This window comes from Lineus longissimus, chromosome 1 (genome assembly GCF_910592395.1).
Source record: "Lineus longissimus chromosome 1, tnLinLong1.2, whole genome shotgun sequence".
Lineage (NCBI taxonomy): Eukaryota > Metazoa > Nemertea > Pilidiophora > Heteronemertea > Lineidae > Lineus > Lineus longissimus.
In genome coordinates, this window is record NC_088308.1 from 15,349,162 (window position 1) to 15,367,652 (window position 18,491).

The 18,491-nt window shown below is 40.5% G+C and overlaps 1 protein-coding gene across 6 annotated transcripts in view; it reads right to left on the minus strand.

The window, feature by feature from the left end:
- Window positions 1–18,491, minus strand: part of LOC135488681 (H(+)/Cl(-) exchange transporter 7-like) — a 353,896-nt gene that overhangs the window by 104,868 nt on the left and 230,537 nt on the right. The window lies entirely within an intron of this gene.

Consider the following 18,491-nt stretch of genomic DNA (forward strand, 5'->3'; position numbering starts at 1 on the left):
ACTTGTCAGCGCAAACACCCTTTTTGGCGACAGGGGACCTCAGCGTAATGCTGGTTTTTTTCTTTATGTAATTGATCATTTTAAAAAGATCCAATAAAAAATTTCATTTCAAGTAAAATAACCACAAAAAAACGCTAAGCATTGTAGTACAGCAAGAACTTAGACTTTCTGGGGTGTTTTCATGTTGATATCTCATCTTGGTTTTGAGCTATCATGCTTTTTCACAAATATCAACAGGGAATATATAAGGTAAAATGGGGTTGTAGCCCCTTTTTCACCTGTAACTTCGGTTACGCAAGAGATTTCCCAGCAGATTCACAATGGAATTGTCCAGGGACCATGTGCTCACTGCATGTCATTTGCAGTGGGGAGGACAGTGGGGAGGACTGAAAATTAGGAATATTCATAGGAGTACATAGATGCATAATCGCATGAAGTTTGGTTGCAAACCAATGATTAGTTTCGGAGTAATAGGACTTTGTTGAATTTTCAAGATGGCCACCTTGCAGCCATATTGGCAGATGGATTTGACTAAAAAATGTGTATATTGTAAAGATTACATAGATACATAACACATAATCACCTTTAATTTGGTTGCAATCTGATCATTTGTTTCAGAGTGATAAGTAATAGGACTTTGTTGAATTTTCAAGATGGCGGCCATATTTGTTATCGGATTAGACTGAAAATTGGGGATATTGTTAGGAGTACATAGACACATAATCACATGTAATTTGGTTGCAATCCGATTATTAGTTTTGGGGTAATAGGACTTTGTTTAATTTTCAAGATGGAATTTTTGGAATAGAATAGTAGAGGGTCCCTATATACATGTCCTCACAAGTTTAGAACCTTCTAGCTCAAATAGAAACAAAACATGCCAACTATCAGTGAGTTAGCAAACTTTAACCTCTGTGACCTTGAAAAGCAGGTCAAATCAAAAACCCGTATGATATGTGATGCATATCTGCAAGGAGTAACTAACAAACAAATTTCATGAAAATCTGACCAAAATCACAATTCCTATTGCATGTTTACGCCCCTGTTTTTACAACAAGTTTTTGTTGATATCAATTGGTACATGCACAAAATGATATTTATTGAACTCATAAGAGATATTCGTTACAAACACTCACCAACAAATTTACTGGAAAAAAAAAGAAGTCCTATTAACCCCTTCGCTATACATTGCACCTTGTGTCAGATAACAGCTTGTGATATTGCAGTCCTGTCGTGTGCTATTAAACTAGATTCAGGATGGAGCCATATATCGTCCCCAACTACAACTGGTATCACTTCAATGGTAATGCAATGTACCATGAGAAATGATGTTATCTAGTCAATGCTATGGCTTTAAATAGAGACACCAGTAACTTTAAAGCTATTTTGTTTTGAAATCTTGTTAAATAAACTAGTAATCTAAAATGTCAAAAGGTTTATATAGTCATTACAGCCAGATCCCGTTAGCGAAGGTTAAAAAGCGAACCTCAGGTTGCAGAGGCAAATGCATTGAGGCCGTGAGGTTGGAGTTTCTCTTTGAATTGCAAGATGATGTTGTTATTAGGGTAATCAGGCATGATCAGAGATTAGCGCAATCTAGCCTAATCTCCTATGGCATATCTGGCTGACCTACCACAGCAGGTGTTACGGAATTTGTTATTGTTACTCCTGCCTGTAAGTGGCACATCATCTGACAAAATCAGAGTGTACTCAATGTAGGCCTAATGGCAATGCTTCAGATGAAGACCTGATCGGTCCTGTCGGATGCTTGTTTCTATATTGCAATATTGTAGTTGATCAAAAGATGGTGTTAATTTTAGTTTAACCCCTGTGTGTCTGCATTGGTGCAGGATGTAACTGCTTTTTCGGACTGTTTGTTTATAGTAGGCCTATGTGAAAAAAACATTTCTTTTTTTTTCATAGTTTTTTTAATCAGACTGGTTTAAACATGTCATTACAGCCAGATCCCGTTAGGGAAGGTCAAAAAGCAAACCTCAGGTTGCAAAGGCAAATGCATTGATGTCTTGAGGTTCACTTTTCTCTCTAAGTTGACCGATGATGTTGGTATTGGGGTAATCAGGTGTAATCACAGATAGTCTAATCGCCTCTGGCATATCTGGTTGACGGCAGACGGTAATAAAGGCACTGGAAAAAAAGGTACGGAAAAAAAGGCACTAGGTAAAAAAGGCACTAGAAAAAAGGCACTAGGTAAAAAAGGCACTAGGAAAATGAAATGGCCAGGGCCATTGTGCTCACCTCATGTGGAGGAAAGATGGATGAAGAGCATGGTATTGTGTCATGTAGTGTTAGGTTTGATGTAGGTCCAAGCAATTACAATTTCCCCAAAATGGCCTATTTACAGTACATTCGACCTCTGTGACCTTGAAAAGTAGGTCAAATCAAAGAAGACCCTGGTGACACATTGAATGGTTGTTAGAATTAGATGTACCTATGATATAAAATTGGTGCCAATCGGGCAAGTCATTACTAGGAATAATGGCATTTTGAAGAATTTAGGATTTGGCCCCCTCCCTGGAGGCCAAACGGCAAATCAGATCGCACCAAACTTCAATACCTGAGATCACGTGACCAAGGGGTACATGTGTACTTAATTTGTGATCAATAGTCATTGCAGTTAAGAAACGTGCCATAGTTACGGCCTGACGGCGAATTTTATGCCATTTGACCTCTGTGACCTTGACAAGAAGGTCAAATTAAAAACCTGTGTGACATATACTGTATGGTGGTTAAATGTACCCATGATATCAAATTGGTGGCAATCGGGCAAGAAGTTAAGGAATAATCACATTTTTAAGGTTTTTGGATTTTGCCCCCTGGTGGTCAAGTGGTGAATCATATTGGACCAAACTTCGATCCCTGAGATCACCTGACTAAGGGGTAAATGTGTACAAAATTTGGTATCAATAGTCATTGCAGTTTAGAAACGTGCCATCGTTACATCCTAACGGCCAATTTACACCATTTGACCTCTGTGACCTTGAAAAGGAGGTCAAATCAAAAACCCGGAGGATATATGATGCACCTTTGCTAGAAGTACCTACCATATTTTTTTCAAAATTTCTCGACTACTATTAAGGGAGATATTGCATATTTTCACTTTTAACGTTTGGCCCCCTGGTGGCCAAACCATGAAACGAATCGGACCGAAACTTGGTCTCCAAGGTGTCATTACATAAGGGTACATGTGTACTAAATTTCAACTCGATAGCTCTAACAGTTACGAAACGTGCCCTGCTAACGGACGACGGACGACGACGACGACGACGACGACGACGACGACGACGACGACGACGACAACGACGACGGACGACGGACGCCACAGTATGGGATAAGCTCACCTCTTGCTAAAAAGGCACTGGGTAAAAAAGGCACCAGGTAAAAAAGGCACTGGAAAAAAAGGCACCAGGAAATCTCTAGGTTAAAAATTCATTTGGGGTGCCCCCCCCCCCCCGTGCATTTCTATATGTGTAATCTGCAATGTGTAATGTGCTTCCAGGTCTTTCTCACCAATAAAACTGCAATGAGACTCATCAAGAATGTTTTGCTAGATGTCAATAGCCACTCTTGTGAAACTATTGTATCTTGTAGAAATAGGTTATTGGTGAGGGAACCCTGAATCTAACTTGATTAAACTACTGGACCAAATCGGATGATCTTTGTATTATTTTTTATAAGGATTCCCTGCCTATCTAAGCTAGTTTTTCTGGTCGGAGGGTACTGAAAATAGGCTGTTCCGTTTCTTTGGACCACCCAGTATTCTGTTGATGTAGAAAAAAACTACACATAGAAATGCACATAGAAATTTTTATTTTTATTTTTTATCTATGTAGTAGAGATTTCTCAGAGATTTCCCATACACTTTTTTTGGTGCCATTTTTTCCAGTGCCTTTTTAACCTAGTGCCTTTTTTTCCGTACCTTTTTTTCCAGTGCCTTTATTACCTACATTCCTGGCTGACTGCTTGCCACAGCACGTGTTACCTATATATAAGCTGACAAGATGTTGAGTTTAGTAATGGTCAACGGTGTAACTTTTATGTGTTTGCTTTGTGGTTATGTTGGCTGAACTTTTGAAACAACTTTTAACCCCTCAGGACCATTCTCCTTAATGGTCAAGCCATGCTGCTGCGTAAAATGTAGTGTTGTTAAAGGGAATATCTTGTAGCAGCGATGAGAAACGAGATTTAAATTTTTGGTTTTTGCGGGCTACTTTAAAAACAAAAATTAACTTAGTCACAGCATTTTCTTCTTCTATAATATGTGTGTATGTGAGGGGGCGTCTACACTTAGCTTTAATGTTTTGACATTGCTCATGTTCCGGACACTTGCGTATGGGCGGAGGCTACGGAAACAGTACCCCTGGAAGTGTATGGCTTTCAGGGGGGTTAGAGATAAAGATATATAAAATAATCATTTGTTCCCCGGACATTCAACTTTTGGAACGTCAGTTCCCGTCAGAAATTTTAGGGAAATCCCAAGGGTGTCTATAACAGTTCATGCCTTTGCGTCACCACTATATCGGGCTCCACAAATCCATGACAGATTCCATGCTATATTCCTGTTCCATTTCAGTTTCAAGCACACTGTGACGAAGCGTGTGCCATACAATATTCAAATATCCCAGTACATTTGTCCTGTGATAGAGTGGTCTAGTCTATAAAAGAGCCAATATTACAGCCTTGCCTCTATCTCGACCTAACTTGAAAATAGTACACATCCCTACGGCCTATATAATGTATGCTATTGCATGGCCTACTTACTGACACAGACTCCCTGTAGCCAGGTCAGAGCTATCCATCCAATTTCAACTTAAGCTAAAAAAATTGCAATGCATCAGGTGTGGATATACTGCCTATCATGTGATGTCCAGTTTAGCATTAAGCATGCTGTTTCATCTTTACCTGTTCTGTTAACACACAGACCATGCATACCTTGGCCTAGGAATTTTATGGTCAGTCTGGGGTGAAATCCCAAAGTGTATTGTAACAGTGACAAACGGTAGTTGATAAAGCTTGGAATCAGTGAAACCTTGGAACCAGTGATAAACCTTGGAATCAGTCCTAAAAATGCATAAAAACATGAAATAATGCCATTCGAACCTAACGTGGTTACGAATCAACATTTGGAGCTTATTCTTACATGATCAGATCGGAATTTTATGGTAATTTAGAAATCTGTCGCATATCCGATTCAATAGTCTGTATTTTAGAACAACCCAGTTGTACCTCGCCTCCAGTGTACAGTACTGATCTCCCAAATATGGGAAGACACGCCCACCACACACCCATAATATGAACCAATAGCGCTCCGCTTATAAATACGCCACCACCACGCGGGGCCTATTTGAACTACGGATCGGTCTGTTCATACAGGGTGATACAGAGAAAATTGGGGGCCTGTCATGCATTATGCATGGATAAGGTTGACGACTATGTCTAGGCCTAATTGTCTATGATTGACTGATATTTTATAACAAACGATGAATAAAAGAAGCCTAGTCATGTATGTTTATTACCGAAGTTTGCGGATGAAAATTTCCTTCGCCGTGAGCGATTTCTTACATCTTCCAGTACGCATCGAGGGATGCAGAGATCTTTGTGACGTCACCAGTTCTAAGCGGTTTTTTTATTCACGTGTGTGTTTGTCCTATGATCTCGTGCATCTGGTACCGAGCATAATACTTTATCGTCTATGGAATACAAAACAATCATAAAAACTAATTTTTGCTTCCATTGAAGAGAAATAAAATATTTTAACGACCACAGCGCATTGCCAATTGATGACGTCATCCTCCACATTAAAAATGTTGGCTTCTGAACTAACTGGCAAATTGCTATCAATAAAGTCAGCTGGGACGAGACTGTCAGTTGGGAGGGTATAAATCGTGGAAGGAACGCACCCGATTTCCCGCGCTATTTGCACAGTGATTCCATGGTTTACATTGAATATTCCAAGGTTTATCAGTGTTTCCAAGGTTTCACTAATTCCATACTTTATCAACTACCGTGACAAACAGGAATATTGCTTCAAATCTGCCAAGGGTTTGTGGATGAAAATGTGACTCCTGAGGGTTGAAAGTGGGTAGAAGGCCAGGGGCAGGGTTAGACGGGAGTGAGAACTCTGGCCTTATGATAGTCATCCTCGGTCATCTTGAAGTCACTATCACTATCAGGTTTTCAGTTCTTTCATGACAGACTCCTTCATGAATATGATGATGAATACTTGTTTCATCATCTCTGCCTCAGCTTACAATATTTGAACGAAATTTCATGGACATCAGATAGAAACCAATGCAGAAGCATACACTGCTTCTCCGCATCAAAATCATTGAAGAGATACAGCAACTGTTCCTTGACCAATCCATGACTCATCATTATATAACATTATATAACAATTCATGGCAGGAATTCAGCAACACATTGAGTTCATTCGATCTAATCCACTAATCCACTAATCCACATACCCATATTGCACCAAGTGTAATGAACCCAGTAAGACAGGTAAACCTGACAGAGTAGGTGGTGTCTGTAGTGCAATAGCAGATGTCAAGGAGGAAGGCCTTGGAGTGCAATAAATCAGCTTATCTGACCTATTATAAACATCCAGCTGAGAGGCATTCCACCTCAGGCTATTTTGCTCATCTTTCGCTAATGGGGTCTGGCTGTCATGGTTATATAATTGTTGGTGCATAAAGGGTTAACATTGCATCTTTATCAGATAGATTTAGGATCAAACAATATAATTCAGGCAAAAGTAAAAAGAAACCTCGTATTTTAACAATTTATGACAGGTTATATCGAGCCATTTATAGGGGCTACAAATATCCCGAGCCAATGGGCTGCAAATACCCTGAAAACACCTTCTTCCGAAAAGTGTATCAGAAAAATTTACTGTTAATAGTGGCATCCAATAAGAATACGAATGCGAATGCAAATGCGATATCCACGATGGCCAAATGACGACCATCGTGGGTAGTTGATGGTGCAAATTATCGAAAGGAACCTTCGTCTCACCATTGACAATTCCCACAGTGAAAATAATTGCATTCTATGAAAGTGTTCTCCTTTAAATGCCCAGAAACATATTTCAAGGTGGCTGCCCTGGCAGCCTCAAAGGCTGGGCATAAAAACTGATAACCCTAAACCAATCACAAGAATCTAATCAAAACATCTCACCGGGTTTGTTGAGCGGTACTGTTGATTCGAAGTGATTTTATTCTTTCCAAATTATCATCGCTTCACACTCAAGAAAATGGCTGAAGTCTACATGCAGCTTCAGGTGCGCAGAACATATCTGTGCAACTGTGACGTTGCTCGGGACACGTCAAACCCCGAATTTCAAACACGGCTGGCAATCTGCCAACTTACACTTTGCCCAATACTGCCAACTGGTGACATGAATTGAAACTAGCCAATATTATATCAAAACCTCAATATTATGCAGACCTCTTCAACTTTATTTCAAACTTCTATCTCTTGAATAAAGCGACAATATTTTAATGAAATGGCCAGGGCCATTGTGCTCACCTGTCGATATGAAAGGGAGAGTATGAGGAAGAACTTGTCATTGATAGGGGTTAATCATGCAATAGTTGTGGGATGGTGTGGTTTGTCTTGAAAAAGTGGAGTTAGTCGTATTGTTTTCCACGTGCACATGTTACTGATGTTGGAATAAGTGAATCGTTATTTGTGGGAGAAGCTGAGAGATGTTTTCTGGCCAATTAAGACGGGTTTACATGTGTCTTAGCTATTCAGTGACTATCGAAAATAAACAGTGCATTTACATTCTGTAAAACCTGCTGTCATTGGCCGAAATTTCAAATGAATGGGATGTACCTGTGGAATTGCGTGTGAATACGCTATCTTGAAAGGAGTATTTATCCTCGGCTTGCGATTAGAGAGAAATGTTGAAAAATATGATACAAGAACAATTGAAGCAAGGAATGCACAGTATAGAATACGATGTACTGAGTAACTAGGTAGCAGTTTGTATTCATTTTTGAGACAATAACATAGTAACAAGACAGCCCTATAGTCGGATTCATAAGTAAATGTCACTGCCCTTTTGGGCCGCTGCGCAAAAACTACTGGGCCGATTTCTTCAAAGTTTGGTTTTTCTTGAATCTAATTTCGAGACCCAAGAGGATTTTCATATTTCAGTAACCATGGTTACGAAATAATTTTTTTGTATGTATTGGTGTACATTGATGTAGTGTATTGATTTTGACATTTTCTCCTCTGTACTGCTTATTTCTGGATGCATTTTGCTGAAATGTTCAGCTTAATTTTTTTTTGTGTGTATTTTTAAAGCTGCCAAGTTTCATTTAGAACTATCCATCAAAAAAAATCGGGCCCTCCAGATTCCCCCAAAATGGCCAAAGGGCTCCAAAGTTGACGATTTTTTTCTTTATAATTTGCAAATCTCTAACCTGGAAATTATGTTGGGTCCCGAAATTAGATTCAAGAAAAACCAAACTTTGAAGAAATCGGCCCAATAGTTTTTGCACAGCGACCCAAAAGGGCAGTCAGTGACGTTTACTTATGAATCCGACTATAGCCTAGGCCTAACTATCAACGCACTGATGACAGCTGTGCTACACTTTCATCATTATCATCATCTACTTTAGTCAACCAGCTCAGATGACCTTTCTTGGGGCAGTGATCGGTAACGGTGAACTCCTTCCGACCCAACAGGCAAACGTTTACATTCGTGTCTCTGTGTATCATGGATTCATGTGTATACTAACACCGTTGTTGTGTTGACACACTGACTGACTCTGACTGTGTACATTTCTACAGCGATGAAAAACGATCACAAAAATGGTTCTTTTTAAGCACTCGTGACATGTTTACAAAAATTAAAGCAAGTGTTTTTAGTAGAGGTTTACCTAATGAGTAGCGTCTATGTGATTATAAACCATTAACTTGTGTTCAAAAGCCCATATTGTAACGAAAGGTTCCGGCTTGACGCTAATCTCCAATGACGGCAGCTGCCATTTTGCCATACTCGAGAAACTTTGGGATCGTCAAATGCAATGGAAATCACATAATTTCTGACACACACTGCTACAATTCATCATTTTACTGTTCTTTCACAGTATTATTACGCCACCCCGATTCGCAAGGCAGCTTGTACCAACTGGCTCTGCATTGACTATCCCCATTTCAAGCCAAAGAACAGTGTGACAAGTTTCTCATTTTACCTTCCAATCACAGTCAAAGTTTTCTAAAACAACCGGCAATGAGGACAAACTAATCATCTCAAACCAATCACAAGAATGTAATCAACACATACGACCTCATCCGAAGAGCGGATGATTAAGTTTTAGCATTGATTCAAGGTGATTTAATTCCTTCTTCGTCTCGCTTCAAATTCATAAAATGGCTGTCTTCCATACTTGTAGTATGCAGATCTAGTGGCGCAGTACAAGAGCTAGGTTGGTGTTTTTCGGAGACAGAGTCTTTTCTTGCATCGATCCCAAGCTGTGGAACCGACTCCCAATCAGCGGATGCAACACTGCGCATCAGGGATACCCCGACGGATTGCCTCGAACCGCGAAATTCAAAACTGCTGGCAATGTGCCAACTGACATTTTTGCACAATACCGCCACCAAGTGATATGAAAAGAAATTAATCTATTTACTATCGAAACCTCTATATCAGGCCGACCTCTAAAACTTCATTTCAAACTTCAATATGCTGGAATAAAGAAAATGGGCTTTTTTAACCTTGACCTACTTATACCTGAATAGTAGGTCACACTGACCTAAATCTGTGTCAACATGTAGAGATGCCCAATAGGTGTCTACATATCAAATTTAGAGAGTCTATGACCAATAGCAAAAAAACGTGCCATGATCAAAGAAATTTTAGAGTTCGACCTCTGTGACCTGGAAATGAAGGTCAAATCAAAAACCCGTGTGATATGTGATGAACCTTTATTAGATACACCCACCATAAAATTTTCATCGCTCTAGCTTTAACCATAAGCTTCAAAATGACAAAAATAGGTTTTCAAAGAGCACCCCCTATATGGCAGACCAGCAGTCAAATTGCGCTGATTTTCATTCTGAAGGAAGGTCTTGCCTAGGGGTACCCACACACCAAGTATGAACTTTCTAGGTCAAGCGGTTAAGAAACGTGCCACGATTTTGTCAAAAGTTAACGACGGACGACGACGACGACGACGGACGCCAGACGCCGCAGGATCGTATTAGCTCACCTGACAGGTGAGCTAAAAAGTAAGCTGAATTTCAGTCGAATCGGGCTGAATTTTCTGTCGGCAGCATATCTTAGGCTGTTCTTCCCGATGACCAGATTTGAAGTGCCTAGGTGTTACGGTTACAAAATGCCCAATTTGTCCACAGACTGATGGATGGAAGGATGGATAGAAGGACAGACACCACTCGAACAGCTATTTGACTAGCTCCGCTGACTTTGACAGCAGAGCTAAAAATTATTCCAATTTGCCTTTAGGTCATGCTCAACAGCTTTCCAGAAAGTGTATAGTGTCAGGATGTTCTCTCAAATGAAAGTCATTTTTTAAAAGTGTTAAAAAGGCGCTTTTTAATGGATGACCAAATAGTTGACTAGTGATCTATTTGTGAGCAAACGTAAGTTTGAGCGGCGGTCGGAAAAAACAACAGAACAGACTTAGGGCCTTCTAGAACCTCTCAGGTCCAAAGATTGTGACCACATGAACTGGTTATTTTGAAGAGACTGTAATTTATAAAGCCCCTTTGTACAATGTATATCCATCAAACTGATACCGCAGGCAAAGTTATGGTAACAATCATGTTTCGGGGCACTCCAATTGTGAGCTTACACTATGAACAGCAACTCTCGTTTTTCTGTCGGAAAACTCTCCGAATCTGCATCGGTCTCGAAATCACTCAAAAATCACTCGAAATGCTTCATGGTCATTAAACCGTCTCTCGGAAATCTTACGGAATTCGACCCGGCCTTGGCCAGCCATGCTGGGCAAGAACTCGGAAAGTTTTAAAGAAAATCGAAACAGTTAATTCTATTGTGATTGCTGGTCTGATCCCTGTCGAATATTACCGAAAACGATCGTAAATGACCGAAAATGTTAATGCTTTTGCCCGAGAAGTATATTCAATTTTTTTCGACAGAGTTCGAGAGGTATTCAGATCGAGCAATTATTTCAGTTCTGCAATACGTTATAGGTGTCGCAAACCCGCAATCTTATCACATCTATTGAAACCGCAGGTAGGAGTCTTAAAGTATCGAAAAGAATCGAATGTTATCGCAATTAGGTGCGGTGGAATACAAAAGGACTCGAAAAGTATCGTTTTCTATCTATCGTTTTTCTCACAGGTGGTTTCGAAAAGGGCATGTCCCGAGTAAATGTCCGGTTGTTACCCTCGTAACATTGGTTGTCACAACACCCTTCACCGTTGACAAAACGTGCGACAAATGTACGCCCACATAACCAACGCTTTTAACCTGTCAAAATTATCAAAATCTTCGGGCTTAATTTTTTTTAAAACGGTATGAACTAGACGCAAGGGTCCAAAGCGCCGCGTGCGCCGCGTAGCGGCAAAAAAGCGAAGCTGGCGAAACATTTATAACGGGTCACCGTCACTTATTATTGGACTTATAGCGCATTTACGGGGTTGCAACTATTTTGCCTCATAGTGTCACCAGGAAAGAAAAGCATGCGACCTAACGCCGATCTATTTGTATAAAGTGATAATTGGAAGGTATATAGTAGGAAATATCAATAAAATAATCATTCCATGTCGTCTTTTGAGGGCATTTTTGATTGTAAAAAATATATGTGTACGTCACCGGAGTCTCTGCAATGATAATTTTATCACAGCAGTCTCGCGCAAGTAGAAGTTTTTTACCTATTAGTTCTTCACTTATTAGTCTCAATGTCTGGCGCAAAGCCGGACGTTTTCCATTACGATTTCACTACGATGTTTGACAAGAAGGAGAAGTGCGCGAGATATGCTAATGAGCAGACTTCCCTCGCTTGAGTTTCGGAAGAATGTTCCATATCGCGCTAAGCTGACCACTGCTGACCATGACAGGCGTGCATTGGACTGGTACAGGTTGGAACTGAACATTGAATATGCTGGTGGTGACGCTTTCTGATGAGAAGTTGGTCGTGACTGATGCAGTATCCTTGGACTTGTCCACAGCATCGTTCAAACATTGCTCTCTGAGCTGGCTTGATTCTGTACTTACCCAAATACTGAGACCAAATGCCTGTTGACTGTGCTTTAAGAGAGACTGGCGCCATGCCTAGTCTCTCTTAAAGCACAGTCAACAGACACCAACCCCCTCAGACTCAGAAACCACAAACGCCCAACCCTTCCTGCTACCTTAATACTTCTGGGTTCTTGCTTATTAGACAAAAGCCGTAATCACCCATTGAAAAATCATAAGAAGAAGAAGATGGTGTCAATATATATTCTTTCAGGCAATATGTGTGTGTTTGATGTATAAGCAATGAATTATTTCAGATTAAACTAAAAGTAATGATGCATAAAAGTCTTCGAAATCGAACTCGAAGCCAGTCACATCAGTTCTAACAGTTCTCACTGATAAATGTGAAATTCCCAACATGGCAGTTAACAACAACTTGTACAAAGTCAAATGGAATTGAGCAGCTCAGGCATGTAAACCAGATATTATTGTAAACGCGAACTGCATTGCGCAGACTTTAAACACCTCAACACGCACATTTATTTTTATGACATCACACCTCCTTCGGACATGTCTGACCCTTTTTTGCGCGTTTAATATCTCACTGATATTTTGAAGATCGTGCGTCTTGATAGAAAAATAGTCCGTCATCCTACCCTGAGAGTGTTACCTATGAAGTAACATGCACTATCTGCACCATGGATTTCTATTGATGATTAAATGAAACGGCCAGGGGCCATTGTGCTCACCGTAAGTATTTTTAGTAGACAGTTACAGAAAGTGCTACAGTATGTAGGCCTCTCATAATTTATACATGCATCTGTGACCAGTTCAGAGCCGGCCCTGGCCAAGTGGTGAATCCGAGACTTGTGGTTCCAAGCTTGTAGAGTCTAGGTGAAAATGATAGTGAAGAAACTTGCCACTCCATGACAATGGTGAATATATTTTTAACTTTGACCTCAGTGACCCTGACAGGTAGGTCAAATAACAAACAAGGGTGATATGTGATGTAGACACATCCACCTGACCATAACAATTTCATCACTCGTTACACTACAGCAATCAGCAAAAAACGATTTCCAAGATGGCCGCCTAATTAAATCTATGGCACTAAATAAATCAAACAAGAGGCCCAAGGGCCTGGCACTCAGCTGAAATGGATAGGTGAAGGCAAGGGCCAAGTGTGTGTCGGTACCGTTATTATGAGGCAACGTGAAGCTATAACATCTAGCACGCAGAAGTGCTGATGCGAAAGACCTTCTTGCTATATCAGTGCATGCTGAAGTACTGAGTTGACGTCACCCTGGTATTATGACGTAAAGTCATTTCTATTGCCGTTGCAGTAGTGGGGTGTGTGATGACGTCAAGGAGTTGTGTGGTGACGTCAAAGAGTGGAGTCCTTGTCTTCATGCAGCGTAGGTGGAACTAATAACATGCACATGGACACAAGGTACATAATTATTACAGTGTATTTTGTGAGGTGGGGCCTGGTGCTTTACAATGGTCAAATGAACCGACTGTTGTCTGGACATTGATGAAGTGGATGCAGCCAAATGTTTGGGACGGTCTTTTTTGTATGTGAAGAAAAGAAGATAAAGAGTTGGTTAACAAAATGAACTTTATTGGTGCGGCAGATATTTGATGCCTTTCGGCAGATATTTGAAGCGCCTTGCGGCAGATATTTGTTGCCTTGCGGCAGATATTTGATAACGCTCTCCGGGAATGGAAAGCAGTAAAACGAGTAAGCACACCTTACTCTGAATGTGGGAACAGCAAGTGCTTTCCTGGACTTGAAATGTGCCAACGACTCCTCTTGCAATAACCAACAACAGTTGATCTGTAAAAAAAGAGAAGAGAAATTAACACTGACTGAATAAAAAAGAGGTGACATAGACGGGGAAATGTACACCACCGGATACAGTCTGTGCTTGATCAGGCATCGGTCAGATGATATCCTGAGCAAGGCATCTATGGAAGCAAATCCAGAAAGAGACTTAACCTTCGAAGGGCACACTTATTACTCAGTGAAAAGTCAGTCCTGTGGGCTGTTTTCCAATTCAAAATAAAAGTGTAACCTCTTTAAATTAGTCTCACAGACTGAACCATAACACTCAACAGCCAACCGTGCCCACATGATGTGAGCCGAGAGCTGGGCTTAAAGATGAGCGAGTGGTGTACTACATTTTGAAGATTGTCTATCGTCTACGACATGTGACAGAACAGGATCTAGTGGACTTAATGATGAGGTACTATCAAATAAGGTGTCCATCAAATGAATCATGAGGGCCTGTTGAGTTATACTCTAAGCCTGTCCTATAGGGCTAGGCTATGGTTTTTGTCTTTTTTACAGCTATAGTACAGCCATGCACAGCGCAGTGTACAGACAGTACAGGATTGCAAACCAAAATGAAATGGCCAGGGCCATTGTGCTCACCTCATGTGGAGGAAAGATGGATAAAGAGCATGGTCTTGTGTCATGTAGTGTTAGGTTTGATGTAGGTCCAAGCAATTACAATTTCCCCAAAATGGCCAATTTACAGTACATTCGACCTCTGTGACCTTGAAAAGTAGGTCAAATCAAAGAAGACCCGGGTGACACATTGAATGGTTGTTAGAATTAGATGTACCTATGATATAAAATTGGTGCCAATCGGGCAAGTCATTACTAGGAATAATGGCATTTTGAAGAATTTAGGATTTGGCCCCCTCCCTGGAGGCCAAACGGCAAATCAGATCGCACCAAACTTCGGTACCTGAGATCACCTGACCAAGGGGTACATGTGTACTTAATTTGTGATCAATAGTCATTGCAGTTAAGAAACGTGCCATAGTTACGGCCTGACGGCCAATTTACGCCATTTGACCTCTGTGACCTTGACAAGAAGGTCAAATTAAAAACCTGTGTGACATATACTGTATGGTGGTTAGATGTACCCATGATATCAAATTGGTGGCAATCGGGCAAGAAGTTAAGGAATAATCACATTTTTAAGGTTTTTGGATTTTGCCCCCTGGTGGTCAAGTGGTGAATCATATTGGACCAAACTTCGGTCCCTGAGATCACCTGACTAAGGGGTAAATGTGTACCAAATTTGGTATCAATAGTCATTGCAGTTTAGAAACGTGCCATCATTACATCCTAACGGCTAATTTACACCATTTGACCTCTGTGACCTTAAAAAGGAGGTCAAATCAAAAACCCGGAGGATATATGATGCACCTTTGCTAGAAGTACCTACCATATTTTTTTCAAAATTTCCCGACTACTATTAAGGGAGATATTGCATATTTTCACTTTTAACGTTTGACCCCCTGGTGGCCAAACAATGAAACGAATCGGACCGAAACTTGGTCTCCCAGGTGTCATTACATAAGGGTACATGTGTACCAAGTTTCAACTCAATAGCTCTAACAGTTACGAAACGTGCCCTGCTAACGGACGACGGACGACGACGACGACGACGACGACGACGACGACGACGACGGACGACGGACGCCACGGTATGGGATAAGCTCACCTCTGCTAAGAGGTGAGCTAAAAACATGAGCATTGCTGCGTAATGAAACTGCAGTGGAATTCATACTACGATGTCATAATGTGACTTTCAAAATAATTGTAAACAAACGTAAATGGCGAAATTTGTTGCAAAATTGCCAACCACAACAACTCAGGGACCGTAGCCAAAACGGCCGACGGCGAATTCTCCGGTCGCTAGCGCAGTCCATAAACAAGCATCAATTTTACCAACTTTGGGCGCAAGCTTGGTCATCAAAGTTACAGAACTGTTAGAAATACATCCAAACAACATATATATACAGTTAAAAGTGCATAAAAATCCCGTTTCAACCTCCGGGCGCTACCTTTTTTTCTCCGCCAGACGCCGGGCCCTACCGGTCGTTATTTAGTGCGACCGCCACCAGAGTGTTTATCACGATCTTTCGCCGTTTTAATTGCGCGCTTTAGGCAGATTAATCAATTATTACATGCATGCATTATATATCACCGAAATGATAATTGCGTAGGCTATTTGAAACTAAGATATTATTTTTGATCTTTGAATTGAATTTAGGCGAGTGATTTTTGACACCCGGTCAACATATCAGGACTTGCAAAATTCACGCGAGATCGCTTGCATCATCGGCACGTTTGAAAACCGAATTTCACAAATTCCACAAATATTTATCACATACCATATGTATCACCACAAAGGTAACTCTCTAGACTATTTGAAACCAAGTTCAGATACTTATTTTCACAAAAATTCGAAGCTATGCAAGCGATTTTTCAGTGGTAGAGATCGACGGAAACAAATTTCTCGCTCTAAATTGACATGAGACGAGCACCAACTTTCGCTAATTTGTGCACAAAAGTTCCGCAATATTATAAAAAACTATCGATAAATCTGAATTATATACACTCTTTTCAGTACCTAAACAAATTTCAGGTACATGGTCATGTTGATTAAAAGAGTATCAACCGATTGAACATGAGAAAGTTCATTCATCTTCATTATAGCAGCGACTACCGCCATTTTTAAATGGTGGCATCTCTTCTATCGATCGGCCAATCAGCGGCACTGCTTGCAAAAAGTTGAGCCACCGCCAAATTTGAAATCGTCAAAATTCAGTCAATGTGCCTGCAGCGCCAACTGGCGGTGAAAACTATATTAATTCCATTAAAAGTAAAAAATGAAAAAATATTAAAAAATATTCAGCCACATTTGAAAACAATATTTGCTCTGTGGACCGAGGTAAAAAGGGAAAGAAATCTAAACGCCAAATGACCTCATTCTCTTAATACAGGTCGGATCGCGCTGATTTTTCATTCATCTTCATTGTAGCAGCGACTACCGCCATTTTTAAATGGTGGCATCTCTTCTATCGATCGGCCAATCAGCGGCACTGCTTGCAAAAAGTTGAGCCACCGCCAAATTTGAAATCGCCAAAATTCAGTCAATGTGCCTGCAGCGCCAACTGGCGGTGAAAACTATATTAATTCCATTAAAAGTAAAAAATGAAAAAATATTAAAAAATATTCAGCCACATTTGAAAACAATATTTGCTCTGTGGACCGAGGTAAAAAGGGAAAGAAATCTAAATGCGAAATGACCTCATTCTCTTAATACAGGTTGGATCGCGCTGATTTTTCGTGTTTTGAGTTCACCTTGGGCAACTCCTAATTTAGCACCGTCAACGAAGTGGCTAGGCCTTCCTAATCAGAAATGTCCAATTTTGTCCACAGATGGGTCCCTAGATGGATGGATGGATGGATGGATTGCAGGACGGACACCATTTGAACAGCTATTCTACTAGCTCCGCTGACTTTGTCAGCTGAGCTAAAAATGAAGAAAATGTAAGATAGAACTCAGAAAAGAAAAAAGGAAAAGATGAAAAATAAAAATATTTTTGGCTGTCCTTGACCGGGGTTTGAACTCACGACCTTTGGATTGCCACAATACGAGGAAAAACCCACAAAACATGCAATTTCGGCCATATTTGATTTCCGATCTGGCTGAAACTTGGCATACAAATAGTGGCTTCTTAGATGCATCATTACACAAAATTAAAACCCTTTACATTGAACAACGACAAAACGTACCAAGAACGGTAAAGTTTTCAACTTTGACCTCTGTGAACTTGAAAGGTGGGTCAAATCAAAAACCCGTAAGATATGTGATGTATCCTTGCTGGGAGTACCTACCATGAAACTTTTATCAAAGACAAATCAGTAATAAGCGAGAAATCACACTTTTTGAGTTTTGCGTTTGGGCCCCCTGGTGGCCAAGTCAATAATCAGACCGAACCAAAATTCAGTGTAAAAGGTCAACTGACCTAGGGGGTCATTTGTTCAAAGTTTCAAGTTCATAACTGTTGCGGTTGAGAAACGTGCCATAGTTACACTCAAACGGCAAATTTACGCCATTTGACCTCTGCGACCTTAAAAAGTAGGTCAAATCCGAAAAATCGTGCAACATCTGAGGTAACCTTGCTAGGGGTCCCTGCCATAAAAATTTCATCAAAAACAATTTGCTAATAAGCAGGCTATTGCACTTCTTACTTTTTCTGTTTTGGCCCCCTGGTGGCAAAGTCAAGAATCAGATCAGGCTGAAATTCAGCACCAGAGGTTATCTGATATAGGGGGTTATATGTACCAAGTTTCAAGCTCATAGCTTTGGTGGTTGAGAAACGTGCCATAGTTACACTCAAACGGCCAATTCACGCCATTTGACCTCTGCGACCTTGAAAAGTAGATCAAATTAAAAACCCGTAAGATATATGATGTATCCTTGCTATGAGT